The 13255-nt window shown below is 54.7% G+C and overlaps 1 protein-coding gene across 9 annotated transcripts in view; it reads left to right on the top strand.

Moving 5' to 3' along the window:
* The window catches only part of LINGO1 (leucine rich repeat and Ig domain containing 1), a 207618-nt gene that overhangs the window by 90345 nt on the left and 104018 nt on the right, over nt 1-13255 (top strand). The window lies entirely within an intron of this gene.

The following is a 13255-nucleotide window of genomic DNA, read 5'->3' as shown; positions in this document are numbered from 1 at the left end:
GTGCTGTCCACAGGAGCAAAACAGCATATAGTCCTTGAGAAGGAGTAGGTTTCCTGGAGGAGCGGGAGCCATATCTATTCAAACATCTCTGCAGCCCACGGCAGCTCAGAGTGTGGAGAGTGGAGGTCAGATCTCTGACCTGGGTCAGAGGGCTGGCCAACTCCAGGCAGGGAGATCCTCTTCCTGCACAGAGTGATCTGGGGCCCAGGACAAGGACCACTGGGCCACAGCCCCTGATGCTTGCCCTGCTCTCCCTCCACCAGCTCCCAGCCCTCCCAGCTCTGGATTCTTCTGTCTAGCTGGGTCTGCACAGGGAGGAGCAAGGGTTAAGCTGGGTCTGCACATCTGCAGTCCTGGGCCTGAGACCAGCTCTGCTTGCTCTGCCCTCCTCCTCAAGGACCCTCAGTGTCTCCTCATTGGCTGATAATCAGCTGCGCCTCCCTGCACCTGGCCTCTGATCTCTAATCCTGAGCCTAGCTCAGCCCTTGGGGCTTCTTTGCACCCCCTTCCTTAGCCCAACTCTGCAAGTGCTCTCTGACCTGGATGTGCCTCCATCATCTCCCCACTGGCACTGAGCTGCCCAGAGGCAGAGTGGAGTCTTCCCAGCTTCCCTCCCAGTGCCGGCTGGGCCCTCCTAGTGCCAACTGGGCGCTTGGGTGGGTGTGGGTGCCATAAGCCTTGCAGGGAAGGAGGGTTAAAGAGAATGGACATTCAGTCATCGCAGAGAGTGGGTTTTCCACTTTGCAGAATACCTTGCAAATACTTGGCCAAGTCCAGACCTCAAAACAGCTTTGTGAAATAGGACAGCAATAGCAGACCCAGAGTAATAACAGCTCCTGTTTCCTCAGTGCCCGCTATGTGCCAGGCGCTGTGCTAAGCAATTTACAAATAGTTATTTATTTAATCCTCGCTACAGTCCATGAGCTGTTTCTACAGAGAACTGAAGTGCAGACAGAGGATGAGAAACTTGCCCAAAAGTACACAGTCCTAAAGTGGCAGAGTGGGGATTTGAACCTCGGCAGTCTGGACTACATTCCAAGCATTTGTCTTCATGGCTCCTCCCAAGGGCTAGTGAGGGAGAAGTGTGATGCCCACATTGCAGACATGGAAACGGGCCCAGAGACAAGGAGGCCTGCCTGAGGTCACACAGCTAGGAGGGAGTGGATGAGGCGGGGTTCCCATTAGCTCCATCCCATCCCCAAGCTGGAGCTGGAGCTGCCCTCAGACCCCTCCCTGGAGGCTGGGAGGAGAGGGTAGGAGTGAGGCTGTGAGGGCCACAGGAAACCCCCTTCCAGGTGTGGCCCCTGTGTGTGGCACCCACTCCCAGCCCCCAGCCCTCAGCAGCCGAGATGAACGAGGCTTTGGTCTCTGGCCTGGCCGGAACAGGGTGAGCTCTGGGGGTTGGGACTCAGCAGACGCTGGTGCAGCCCACCTGCCTCGAGCTGGTGGGCATGTGGCATGTCCGTGATGAGTGGGCTCTTCGCAGGGTGAGCATTAATCACACTGCCAGGCAGTGGGAGAGGCAGCTGCCTAAAATGCCTGCACCTGGGCAGGATCGATCACCGCCAGACCTGGCCGGGCCAGGAGGCTGAGGGCAGCCAGGGGCCATCTCTGCCAGGCAGGCAGTCAGGGAAGAGGCCTGGACTGGGGGAGGAGACACAGCCCTGACCTGGGGCTCTCAGAAGAGGCCTGGTAAGAGGGGACTCCTCCTCTTCTCCCAGGGACGGCCCTTTAGTGTGCTGCAAAGCCATTTATCCTGTTTTAAGATGCATGGTTAAGACTTGCCTCCTCCAAAAGCTGTTGTAGAGTGCCCATGTGACAGCCCTGGACATTTTCTCAAAGGAATGTGCAGCGTCCCCGGGAGCCAGGCAAAAGGGCTTTGAATCCGCATTGCCACCTGCCAGCTGTGTGACCTTGGGGAAATTACTTCACCTCTCTGAGTGCTAGTTTCCTCATCTATAGGATGGGGATGAAGCTCATTTTTTCCTTTTCTTTCTTTTTTTAAATTATGGTAAAAAAAACCATATAAAATGTATCATCTTAGCCATGTATAAGTGCACAGTAAGGCAGTGCGAACTGTATGCCCCTTACTGTACACCAGATTCCTTTTCATCTTGCATGACCAAAATTCTGTACCCACTGGACAACAACCGCTCCTTTGGCTGTCCCCACAGCCCCTGGCAACCTTCCTGCTACTTTCTAAGAGTTTGAGCACCTTAGGTACCTCATACTAGGAAACCATATATATGTGTCTTTTTGTAACTGGCTTATTTCACATAGCATAATGTCCTCCGTGTTCATCCATACTGTGGCATGTGACAGTGTTTCCTTCCTTTTTTAAGGCTGAAAAATAGTCCATCATCTGTATACACCACATTTTGTTTATCTGTTCATCTGTTGATAGACAGTTGGGTTGTTTCCATCTCTTGGCTATTGTGAATAATGCTACAATGAACATGAGCGTGCACATACCTCTTTGAGATCCTGTTTTCAATTATGATATGTATATATATGCACACACATACACACACCCAAAAGTGGGATTGCTGGATCGAATGGTAATTCTATTTTTAATTTTTACAATTAATTTAGTGGTTGCCCCATTTTACATTCCTACTAGCAATACACAAAAGTTCTGATTTCTCCATGTCCTTGCCAATACTTATTTTTCTTTCCGTAGTGACCGTCGCTATCTGAGGTGAGGTGAGACCTCATTGTGGTTTTGCTTTGCATTTCCCTGATGATTAGTGATGCTGAGCATCTTTCCATCTGCTTTTTGGCCATTTGTATATTTTCTTTTGAGAAATGTCTATTCAAGTCCTTTGCCAATTTTTGATTGGATTATTTTTGTTGTTGAGTTGTAGAAGTTCTTTATGTATTCTAGATATTAACCCCTTTCAGATACATGGGTTGCCAACATTTCCTCCCGCTCCGTAGGTTGCTTTTTCACTCTGTTGATTGCTTCCTTTGTTAAGCAGAAGGTTTTAAGTTTGATGTAGTCCCGTTTGTCTATTTTTGCTTTTGTTGCCTGTGTTTTTGGTGTCATGTCCAAGAAATCATTGCCAAATCCAATGTCATGAAGCTTCTCCCCTATGTTTTATTTTAGGAGTGGTATAGTTTCAGGTTTTGTGTTTAGGTCTTTCACCCATTTGGAGTTAATTTTTGTATATGGTGTAAGGTAAGAGTCCAGCTTCATTTGTTTTGCCTGTGGAAATCCGGAAACTGAGCAGAGGCCATAGCAACTGCAAGCTCATTCTTTCTTGTGCAGGGTCTTGATATCTGGGTGCCCTAATGAGGACAGGACTTGTGCTCCTTCTTCCTGATGATGCCTATTGCTCTGGCCCTGAGTCTTTCCTCCTCTGGGTCTTTGGGTCTTGCTGTACCCAGGCCAGGTCGGGCAGGATGGGGTGCCTGTGGGGTAGGCAGCCCACTGCAGGGATGCAGGCTTCTTCCTCACCCATCTCTGGTGCTTTGGGGACCTCTGGGTAGGGTCAGGAACTCCATCAGACACAGGGGCGGAGACACAGGTGCTCAGTTCACTCAGGAGGACTTGTGTAGAGTCAACAGCCCAAAGGGTCAACACTGGACACTGGTCTGGGGGAGAAAAAGGTCTCAGTGGGGCAGCTTAGGGCTGTGGCCTCCTCCTGCCCTAATCTTCCGATGACTCAGATGAAGGTGCTGAGTCCCACATTTGCCAGTGAGAGGCAGTTCTCACCGTGGGTGCTCAGCTGGCGGAAGCTCTGAGCTGAAACCTACCAACCAAATGGAACTCTGCAGCCAGGAAAATGAAGTTTTGCACTTGGGCTCAAACACTCAATGGCCAGGGGATGGATACAGGAGTAGTGGTGGGGCGGCCGCTCTATGTACGCTCCCTGGGCGTGCTATGCTGGAGCCATCTCAGACCAGCCCTCTTTCAAGCCCATGGACACATATTCAGGAATTTTCCAAGCCAGTTGTTCAACACAGGAGTCCACCTTCCAGGCTCACATCCTGGCTTTCCCAGGTCTGGCAGATGCAGGCTCTACCTCTCACAGGAGCTGCCTGTCGCTTTCTGTGTGATCCAGGCAGGCCTTTTCCCCACCCTGTGCCTCTGTTTCTCCATCTGCAAAATAACCATTGTACCTTTCTCAGGGAAGTTGTGAGGGTTAAACAAGATCATTGATTATTTATTTATTTATTTGGAGACAGGGTCTTGCTCTGTTGCCCAGGCTAGAGTGCAGTGGTGTGATCATAGCTCACTGCAGCCTCGACCACCAGGGTTCGAGTGATCCCCCTACCTCAGCCTCCCCAGTGGTTGCTACAGTAGTTGGGTGCAATGCCACTGTGCCTAGAGAATTTTATTTTCTTTTTGGTAGAGACAGGGTCTCGATATGTTTCCCAGGCTGTTCTCAAACTCCTGGGCTTGAGTGATCCTCCCGCCTTGGCCTCCCAAAGTGTTGGGATTATAGGCATGAGCCACCTCGCCCAGCCAAGATGATGGATTTAAATTCCTCTGTGGAGAATAAGTACCGATGGGAAAACTGAAACCCCCAACCCCCATGGCTGAATTCCCCTTTCAGGGCTTTCTGTGCTTCTCAGGTCCTGGGGCAGAAAGTCGGCAGAGCCTGTGTAGACCTGCCTCTGGACTGGGCACACCCAAACCAGCTTGGACACCCAGAAGGGAGCCCCACCATCAGGAAAGGGTGGGTATGGGCGTGAGGTCCTTCTGCTCTGATCCTTCAGCACGGCTAGTGTGACCAGCACTGGGAGTCCTGGGAGGAGGCCAGGCCTTCATCTCAGGCTCTCCTGGGGTGGGGCGGTGGCCGGGTCCACACACCGTCTGGGAAGCAGTTGCTGATACTTGCCCTGGGCTGGGTGTGGGTGATTTGGCTGTGGGCTTTTTCTTGAAGGCCTGCCAAGGTAGACTGTGGGGGAGGGCATGGTTCAGCCCCTGAACATGAGGCTAGAGCCTGGCCCAGTGGTGGGCTGTGGCCAAGGGAGGTAGTAGGGAGACTCGGGGGTGCTTACTGCCCTGGGTGCTCGTGGCCCTCTCCCTAGTTATGGAAGCCCACATTAGGCACTTTATGTGCCTCCCCCTCATCCATTCCTCACCATAGCCCATGAAGTGGGTGCTGACCTTATTATCTCCACTTCACAGATGAGGAAACTGAGCCCTGAGAGGCGAGGTTGAAACTAGAAAGTGCCTCTGCCACTGCAGGCTTGCTGGTGACCTTGGCCAGTGCCAGCACAGTTTCCTCATCTCAACAACGGGGACACAGACGGGCGCAGCTGGGGGAATGTGTTCGACATTAGTTGCGTCTTCTGAAGCGGTAAAGGGCCCACAGACCTGATAAGTCCCCGCGTTTGCAGATCAGCAAACTGAGGCTGAGAGAGTCATAGCCAAAATCATCTCCTGGCCTGGCTCACGCCACCCTCCCTGCCCAATTCACACCCCTAAGGTTGCTCTGGACCCCTCAAAAGCCCCTGATGCTGAGTCGGTGCAGACAGGCTTCAGTCACGTGTGCATCTGTATGTGTGCATGTGTGCGCACAGGTGTGTGCTGGGATGGGGGTACCTGGAGGAAGCGGGCAGAGCTGAGCAGACCCTGGGGCCATTGGATAAGAGGAAGGGGCCCCCCTCCCCACTCCCCGCTCCTGCTCCGGGTGCAAGGAGTGGGAGAAGCCCCGGGTGACTGGGTTTGTGCCCACTATATATAGCCCAGCTCAGACACGCACGCCCGGCTATTTCTGTGTTCCTCCTCCTACTGAGGCAGGGGGAGGGGAGAGAAAGTAGTCCATCTAAAAATATAACCTGGGGAAAAATATCACAACGCCTGAGCTGAGCCTGAGAGATCTGTCTCTTTCTCTCGCCTCCCGCCCCCGCGCCCCGACTTACCTCACAGCCGCCTCGGCTCCGTTTGGAACTGTTGTCCCCTCCCCCACCTGTGCCACTTTCCCCTGATGCCCCCCAGCTGGGGCTGGGGTGGTTCCATCCCCATGTCACAGGTGAAGAAACTGAGTCCTGGGGAGGGCCTGCTTGGGTGTGGCACTTTGTGCTGCTCATCCCTCCAGGATGCCCAGGCCTGGGGGGCAGTCCCTCCCTGCCCTGCTGAGCCTGGACTAGGGTGGGGCCCGGGTCCAGGACTTGGCTGTGCACTCACTTGTTTTCATCTCCCTGAGCCTCAGTTTCCCCAACTAAAAGGGGACAGTGATACCAGTTGCCTCGTAGGTGGTGCTAAGGGTTGATGGAGAGGCGCAGGTAAAGCCTGGGACACGTGCCGGGCACGTCAGAAGCACGCAGAGACGTCAGCCTCGGTTGTCGTCATTGTTATTATTTTAATTATCCACCGCCTTCATCCTGGCCACAGAAATGACTCTTCCTCTAGGAGCTTCTTGAGGGCAGGATGACTCTTAGCAGGTCTGCATCATGGTGCTCAGCGGGAGGCCCGCCTGCTTACAGCAGCATTCAATAGATGACACGGTTGCATTTAGATTCGCAGAGGAAGGCAGGGGGCTCTAAGGTTGATGAAACCCCTGCCTCAGGCCGCGCTCACTGCTCTGTGGCTGTCTTGGTCCTCACACTTACTCCCCTCAGTGCCTGCCTGGGGGTGGGGGCGGGGTGGGATGGAAGGTGAGGATGGGATGTTGTTACCATCCCCATTTTAACGACAGACAGAAAACTAGAGCTCAGAGAGGGAAAGTGATGGGCCCTGGGTCACACAGCTGGGGCGGAGCCTGCAAGTGTGCTGGTCCTGAGGGCCCCTGACCTGTCTGTCTCCACTCTGTGAACTGCAGGAGCCTCCAGGGGCGCTGTGAAGGCCCAGCCCCGGAGCGCCTTGCTGGTGCTTTCCACAGCCCTGCTGCTGCCCTCCCCGGGTTACTGCGTGAGGGGCTGGAGAGTGCACCCCTGGGTTACTGAGCATCCATCGGGTGCCCGTGTGATGGTTCTCAAATTCCATGCTCTGTCAACCAGCACCAACTTATGACCGGCCCTCTTTCCTCTACACCCACGCACTCTCCACCACCACCAGGTTATTTTGATGTTGTATAATTTTTTCCATAAATATTTCAGTGCATATCTCTAAAAGATGAGGACCCTTTAAAAGACAGAACCGTGATACCATTACCACACCTTAAAAATTAAATGTTACCTGGCACAGTATCCACTTCCTGCATCACTCTTAAAAATTGCCTTGAGGTAGGAGTTAGCATCGCCATTTTATAGATGAGGAAACTTGAGGCCCAGAGAGGATTAGTCACTGGCCTGAGTTCACATAGCTTGTGAGTGGCCAAGTGGGGATTTGAACCTGGGCCACTTGACTCTAAAGCCAGTGCTCATTCCTCTTTCCTCTGCCAGGCAGGGCCCCAGCTTGCCTCCTGCCATCTCCAGAGGGTTGCCACACCCTGTGGCCCTAGGGCAAGGAGCTCCTGGCATATTTTTGTTGGGGGACAGTCTAGTTCCTGGGCCTCCTGATAAACCCAGAGTCCAGCCCAGAGGCTCAGCCAGGTTATGTACTCAGAGACGGGCTGCGAGTGAGCTGTCTTCCCTGGCCGGTGTGCTGAGCTTTACCGGGGCATTAACAAGCCATTTAAAAAGCGCTGACAACACATTTTGCAGGCTCCTATTTCAGATGTACTAAAAAATAAGCACCTTTTCAGGGAGGAAACTGCAGCATGTCGGGGTGAAATATGTCCGTGGTGTCACCTACACACATGTCACCCTGCAGGTGCAGAGAGGGGTGGGAGCATCAAGCACCCAGCCTCACCCCCCACCAGGCAGCCTCGGAAGGTGAGCAGGTACTTGATGAGCAAGTGGATTTGTCAGCATTTCTGGCTCTGCAGCGGGAGGAGGGAGGTCATGCTTTGGGGGGTCATGTTAGAGGTTGGGGTGGATAGGGGCATAATAAGGGGGCAGGGGAAGTTACCTGCTCCAGGCTGCCCATTTCAGATGGAGAAGCTGAGGCCCAGGGTGGGAGGATGAAGTTGTGAGGTCATACATCCTGAGAGCTGCCCCAAGCCTGGTCCCCAAGCCCAAGGCCAACGCTCTGCAGGAGGTGCTCCTGTCTTCCTCTGCGCCTTCTCATCCCACCTCAAAACAGACTTTCCCAGACCTAGGGCAGGCCTGGACCAGGAGCCAAGCACTGTGGTAGGCACTGGGGATACAATAGTAAACAAATAAAAAACACAGTCAATCAAACCGGGTTCTTCATGGAGCTTCTGTAGTTGAATGGAGGTGACAAATAAAGAATGCCAACAATGTCGTGAAGCTGCGGTGTATCTACCACCAAGGGGCAGATGTGGGGTGCTGTCAGGGTATTTAAGAGGAGACCCACCAGGTCGGGGAGGCAGGGAAGGGCTTTGGGAGGAGGTGACACCAGGGCTGAGCACTGCAGGATGAATGTGTGAGCCGAGAGGGTGGGAGGCAGTGGCTGGGGGAAGAGGGGCAGCAGGCAAAGGGAAGAGCACATACCAAGGCCCCGTGGCAGAGGCTCCAGGGGATTCTGAAAGGCCAGTGTGGCTAGAGTGGAGTGAGCTTGGGGAGGTATGGCTGGAGGGGGCTAGGGCCGGGTCTCAACGAGGGCCATGAAGCGGGGTGACTGGGGCGGGAGGGTTAGACACTTGGATTTGTGGTATGGACAGATTTCTGGCTGTCACAGGAGGAAACGACCTTGGCTTTGAGTCAGGAGTGGACTGGGGAGTGGGTAGGGGTGAATGTGAGCATTGAGGCAGGAGGGGCGGTGGCTCAGACCATGGTATTGGTCAGGCTGCCCTCTGGCTCTCTGTTGTTCCCCTGTATCCTCTCCAGGCCTGCTGACCCAGGAGAGTCCCGGAAGGTGTCTGGGAGGGACAGTCCTTCAGCCGTGGGTGGAGGGATGAGGGAGGCGGGGAGGCTTTGCTGAGCCAGCTGTGGAGGGAGTCATGGTGCTGGGCCCCAGGCCTGGGGCCTTCCCTGTCTGGAAGGCAGCTGAAGAGGCAGCTGGGGTGTGAGCACAGGAGCACGCGGACGTTGTCACGTCTGCCTGGTCTCCACTCTGAGATCTAACCCAAGGAGGAGCGGGTGCCCGAGAGGGGAAGGGAGCTCAAGAAAAAAAAAAATAGCTTGCTTGGCTTAATTATGACTGATTGTGACAGCTTACATCTTTAGTCTGAAAAGTATCTATGGGGTAAGGACTGCTTTTCTCAATCGGGATAATTATGTTAATTAAAATGCTTTCTTTACAGCAGTTCTGATTAATAAAAACAGTTCCACTGCTCTCTTTAAACACTCTAACCTTCTGTTGCATGGGGAAGGAGGCCCTTTCTCAACAATTTATGGTTCTTCATGCAGATTCCAAGAGGCGACCTGCTGCCGGGTGGCCTGGTGGCAGGCACTGCGCTCACACACGTGGGGGCGGATGCAGGCAGAGGGGCAGGCGTGTGGACCTGGCGGGCGGCGGGACTGGCCACTGGGGCAGGGACAGGCCGGGGCACTGCTTGGCAGAGTCCGCTGCAGAATAAAAACACCACTTACTCCTCTAATTGCTGTTTATTTCCTCTGGACAGCATGGAGATAATTAACGAGCTCCCAATTAAGAAAAATTACATGTGGGGGACTGAGGTGCCAGGGCCAGGATCGGTACTGGAGTGGAGGGGTGGGGTGGGGCTGGTGGTAGGAGCAGGGGTCCTTGGTGAAGCCAAGGGGGTGGTGGTGTGTGTGCTAGAAGAGGTGGATGCAAGTCAGCGGGAGGGGTGGTGAGGCAGGGGCTTCACTGCCAGGGAGACTGAGTGGAAGGGAACAAGAGCTTTGAGCATAGCTTCACTGTCCCCAGCCTCAGTTCCTCTCTTTGCCTAAGTTAGAGGTCACAAGTGGTGGCTCAGAGGCAGAATCTCATAGTTGTGTGTGTGTGTGTATGTGTGAGTGTGTATGCGTGCACATGTGTATAAGTGCCAGTCTGCGTGTGTGTGAGTACATATGTGTGTATGAAAGCGTGTGAGTGTGCATGTGTGTGTGAATGTGAGTTTGTGTATGTGTGAGTGTGTGAATGTGTGAGTATGTGAATGAGATTGTATATATGTGCGTGAATGTGAGTACACATATGTATGAGAGCATGTGTGTGTGTATGTGTTCTAGCCACAGAGTGTGGCAAAAACCTCAGCCCACAGATTGTTGGAAGATTGAGAGGTTTCTTATCAAAATCTGGCTTCTGGAGTCTCTTGAAAAGTCAGAGGCCCAGCAAGCATATGCCGGCAGGAGCCGAGTGCTGCGTGGTGGCTGCCCCCGTGTGTCTCCCGTGACCTCCCCGTCCTCATCTCCATGCCAGCCTGACCTGGGAGGCGTTTGGGTTTCGTGGCACTGTGTGGCTCTGATCTGCCTGTGAGGGTGGAGGCGGGGGATGATCTTACATGGAGGAGGGGCACTCAGTTGACCACCATCCCTTCTCCTAAAGGGACCGAATGGAGATGGGGTCCCAGAAGCCCCGAGTAGAAGTGTCTTGGTGCTGGTGCTGGCAGGAGACTTTGTGGGGTTCCTCACTCCACCGCCCAGCCACCCCAGGCCTGGGGAGCCGCTCAGTCCTGTCACTGCCCAGAGGGGCTCAGGCAAACTTGGCCTCACTCTCAAAGAGGCAGTGAGGAGGACGTCCCAGGAGGTGCCCCTGGGAGGGAGAGTTGACTGCCTGCCCAGTCAACTGGCCCCCTCCCGGAGGCCCCAGTTCTCTCTGGACCCTCCGCCCTGCCCGGACAAGCTCCTCATTTATGGAGGACTTTGGCTGCTGTGCCGCTCAGGCAGGTCCACACTCTGCCCCAGACACAGACTGAGGCTTTGTTGGTTTCCCCAGTTCCCTCCACCCCAGCCCAGCCCCAGCCTTTCTTGCTGCTAGAAATGAGGAAATAAGGTTAGGAGCTTCTTCTCGCCCTACCACCTGGTTGAGGAAGATGCTGTGGCAGTCAGGGAGGCCCCGGTAGCCCACAGAGTACATGGACCAAGAGGGTCGGGGGCTCGGGCCAGGGTCACACAGCTGGGAACCAGGGGCTGGGGCAGGCACAGAGCCCAGGCATCCTGACCCCAGGGGGTTATGAGGGTGACCAAGGCCACGCAGTTGTGACTAAGGGGTCTGTACTGCCAGAGAAAGTGATGCTAATGGGTCCCTAGACCCCTGCCTCTTTCCCATGAGAAGACTGCAGGCTGGCTCCCAGCATGCATCTCTGGGGTCCGATATTGGGGTCTAGAGGCTTGCCTGTGGACGTGTGTGTGGACATGTGCCATGCAAATATGCGTGGATGTGTGAGTCTGTACATGTGTAGGCACGCAATACATACGTGTGTGGTCCTGTATACACATACACACATGGACGTGTGTGAGCTCGTCCAGGTGTGCATGTTGACACGTGTGTGTATACGTGTGGGCGCTGTGTGCATATCACATGCACAGCCATGTGTGGGCATGCTCCTCTGTATACATGGGATGGGCGTGGGTATGCATGAGCGTGTGCATTCATACATGTGGCTGTTAAACCCGTGTGTCTGGGGTGCTGCACTTCTCCAGCTCTGTCCCTGCATGTTCACACATACGTGTCTTCCTGTGTAGGTCTGCGTGTGAAGCTGAGGGCCGTGGCAAGACCCCTCCGTGGGCCCTGGAAGAAGGTGGCTCCCTAGGTGGGTGGTAGCGAGTCAGTGATGTGAGCTCAGGCCTGGGCTGGGAGCCCTGCTCCCATGGGGGATGGCGCCGTCTCTGTAGCTGCTCATGAGCATCCTCTTGGGCACCAGCTTCTGGGCAGGCCTCGGCCCTGCTCCCAGCTCCCTGGGCCTCCAGCCCTGGGAAAGTTCTGTCTGTGCGGAGGGAGCAGAGGCTGTATCACCTGCTTCATGACTCCACTGCCCAGATGAGCTGATGATGGAGCAGGGGCCTTCCTTCTCCACTCGGGCCCCCTTGGGCCCCTCTGAGGTCCAGCCTGGCTGGGCTGGGCCTTTCCCCACCATAGTGGAGCCAGACCGTAGGTATCCAGTGGGGTCTGAGCCGTGCTGAGCAGGGCCTCCGCTGCACCCTGTCTGCTGAGGCTCCCTCCTGTGCAGAACAGCCCGGGCCTGGGCTTGGTGGGGGCCGCCCTGGCCCAGGCTCCCGAGGCCGTCTTCCTTCTTAGTGCCAGCTAAGGTAGAAGCAGGCTGAGCCCTCCCTGCCTGTCTGCCTCTCCTTGCCATTCCTCCCCAACTATCGGGGCTGAGCTTCTGACCCTCTGCCAAGAGGGAAACGTGCTTTCACAGGCAGGACAGTTCTGATCCTCTCACATGTGGTGTGCCAGTGGAGGGCTTTTGGACACTGTGAGCAGGGCTGGGGTGCCAGTTCTGGGCAGGAACACCCCCCTCGCCTTGGTAGACACACTGGCTCCTACATGCATGTGGCGGCCCCACAGGCTGGCTGGCACCTGGGCCTGCCACCCCCACCTCTGCCCGCCTGGGGGCTGCCCCCCCCTCACCTCCACTGTATTTACGTGTCTATTTTATGATTTCAATTTTTAATGCCTCTGCTCTTTGAAGACGCTTAATGCTTTCGAGTGGAACATTTCCTTCCAGGACCTGAGCGCAGATTGAGGACAGAGCAATAAATCAACTAATAACTGGAACCTCATTTTCTGCTCCACGGCAGAGAGTTAACCCCCGCCTTGCTGCACTCCTCTGGGTGGCAGCTGTGGGCAAGGGGCACTGGGGAGCAGAGTGCTGAGCTGAGCACCCCGCGGCTCAGGCTTCCCCTCCTCCTCATCTCCTCTCCTCCTGGGTCTCTCTCCTCTCTCCTGTTTCCCTTCTTTCTCTTATTGTTTTCTCTTCTCTTTTTATCTACGTCCTACTAAATGCAAGTGAGAATAAGGGAAATGGCTGGAATCCGAGATTCTGGAGGTGACCCTGGGAAGGCATGGGGAAGCATTTGTTGGGAACTCCCTGGGCCCTGACTTGCTGTGTGAGCTGAGGGGAGTGTCCAACCCTCTCTGAGCCTCGAGGTTGCCACCATTACAAAGGGATCTTATCACGTGGGGGGACTGAGGTTTGAAATGCTGACATCTAGGACAGACTTGGTAGTGGAGGTGGACAGTACCTGAGTCTCCACCATTCGCTCCCTGCCCATCTTGGCTTGGGAGGAGGAGAGTTGGGAGACAGAGACACTCAGGCGATGAACTGGTAGTAGATGGCTCTTCACTCATGTTGTGTATGCCTGAGTCTGTGTTACTAATGCTGCATAGACGTGTGTGTGTATGAGTGCGTGTGTGTGTGTATTCCTGCACGTGTCTTGGACTCCGGATCACAGT

This window comes from Pan troglodytes, chromosome 16 (assembly GCF_028858775.2).
Source record: "Pan troglodytes isolate AG18354 chromosome 16, NHGRI_mPanTro3-v2.0_pri, whole genome shotgun sequence".
NCBI lineage: Eukaryota > Metazoa > Chordata > Mammalia > Primates > Hominidae > Pan > Pan troglodytes.
This window is presented reverse-complemented; position numbering and strand designations above follow the sequence as displayed.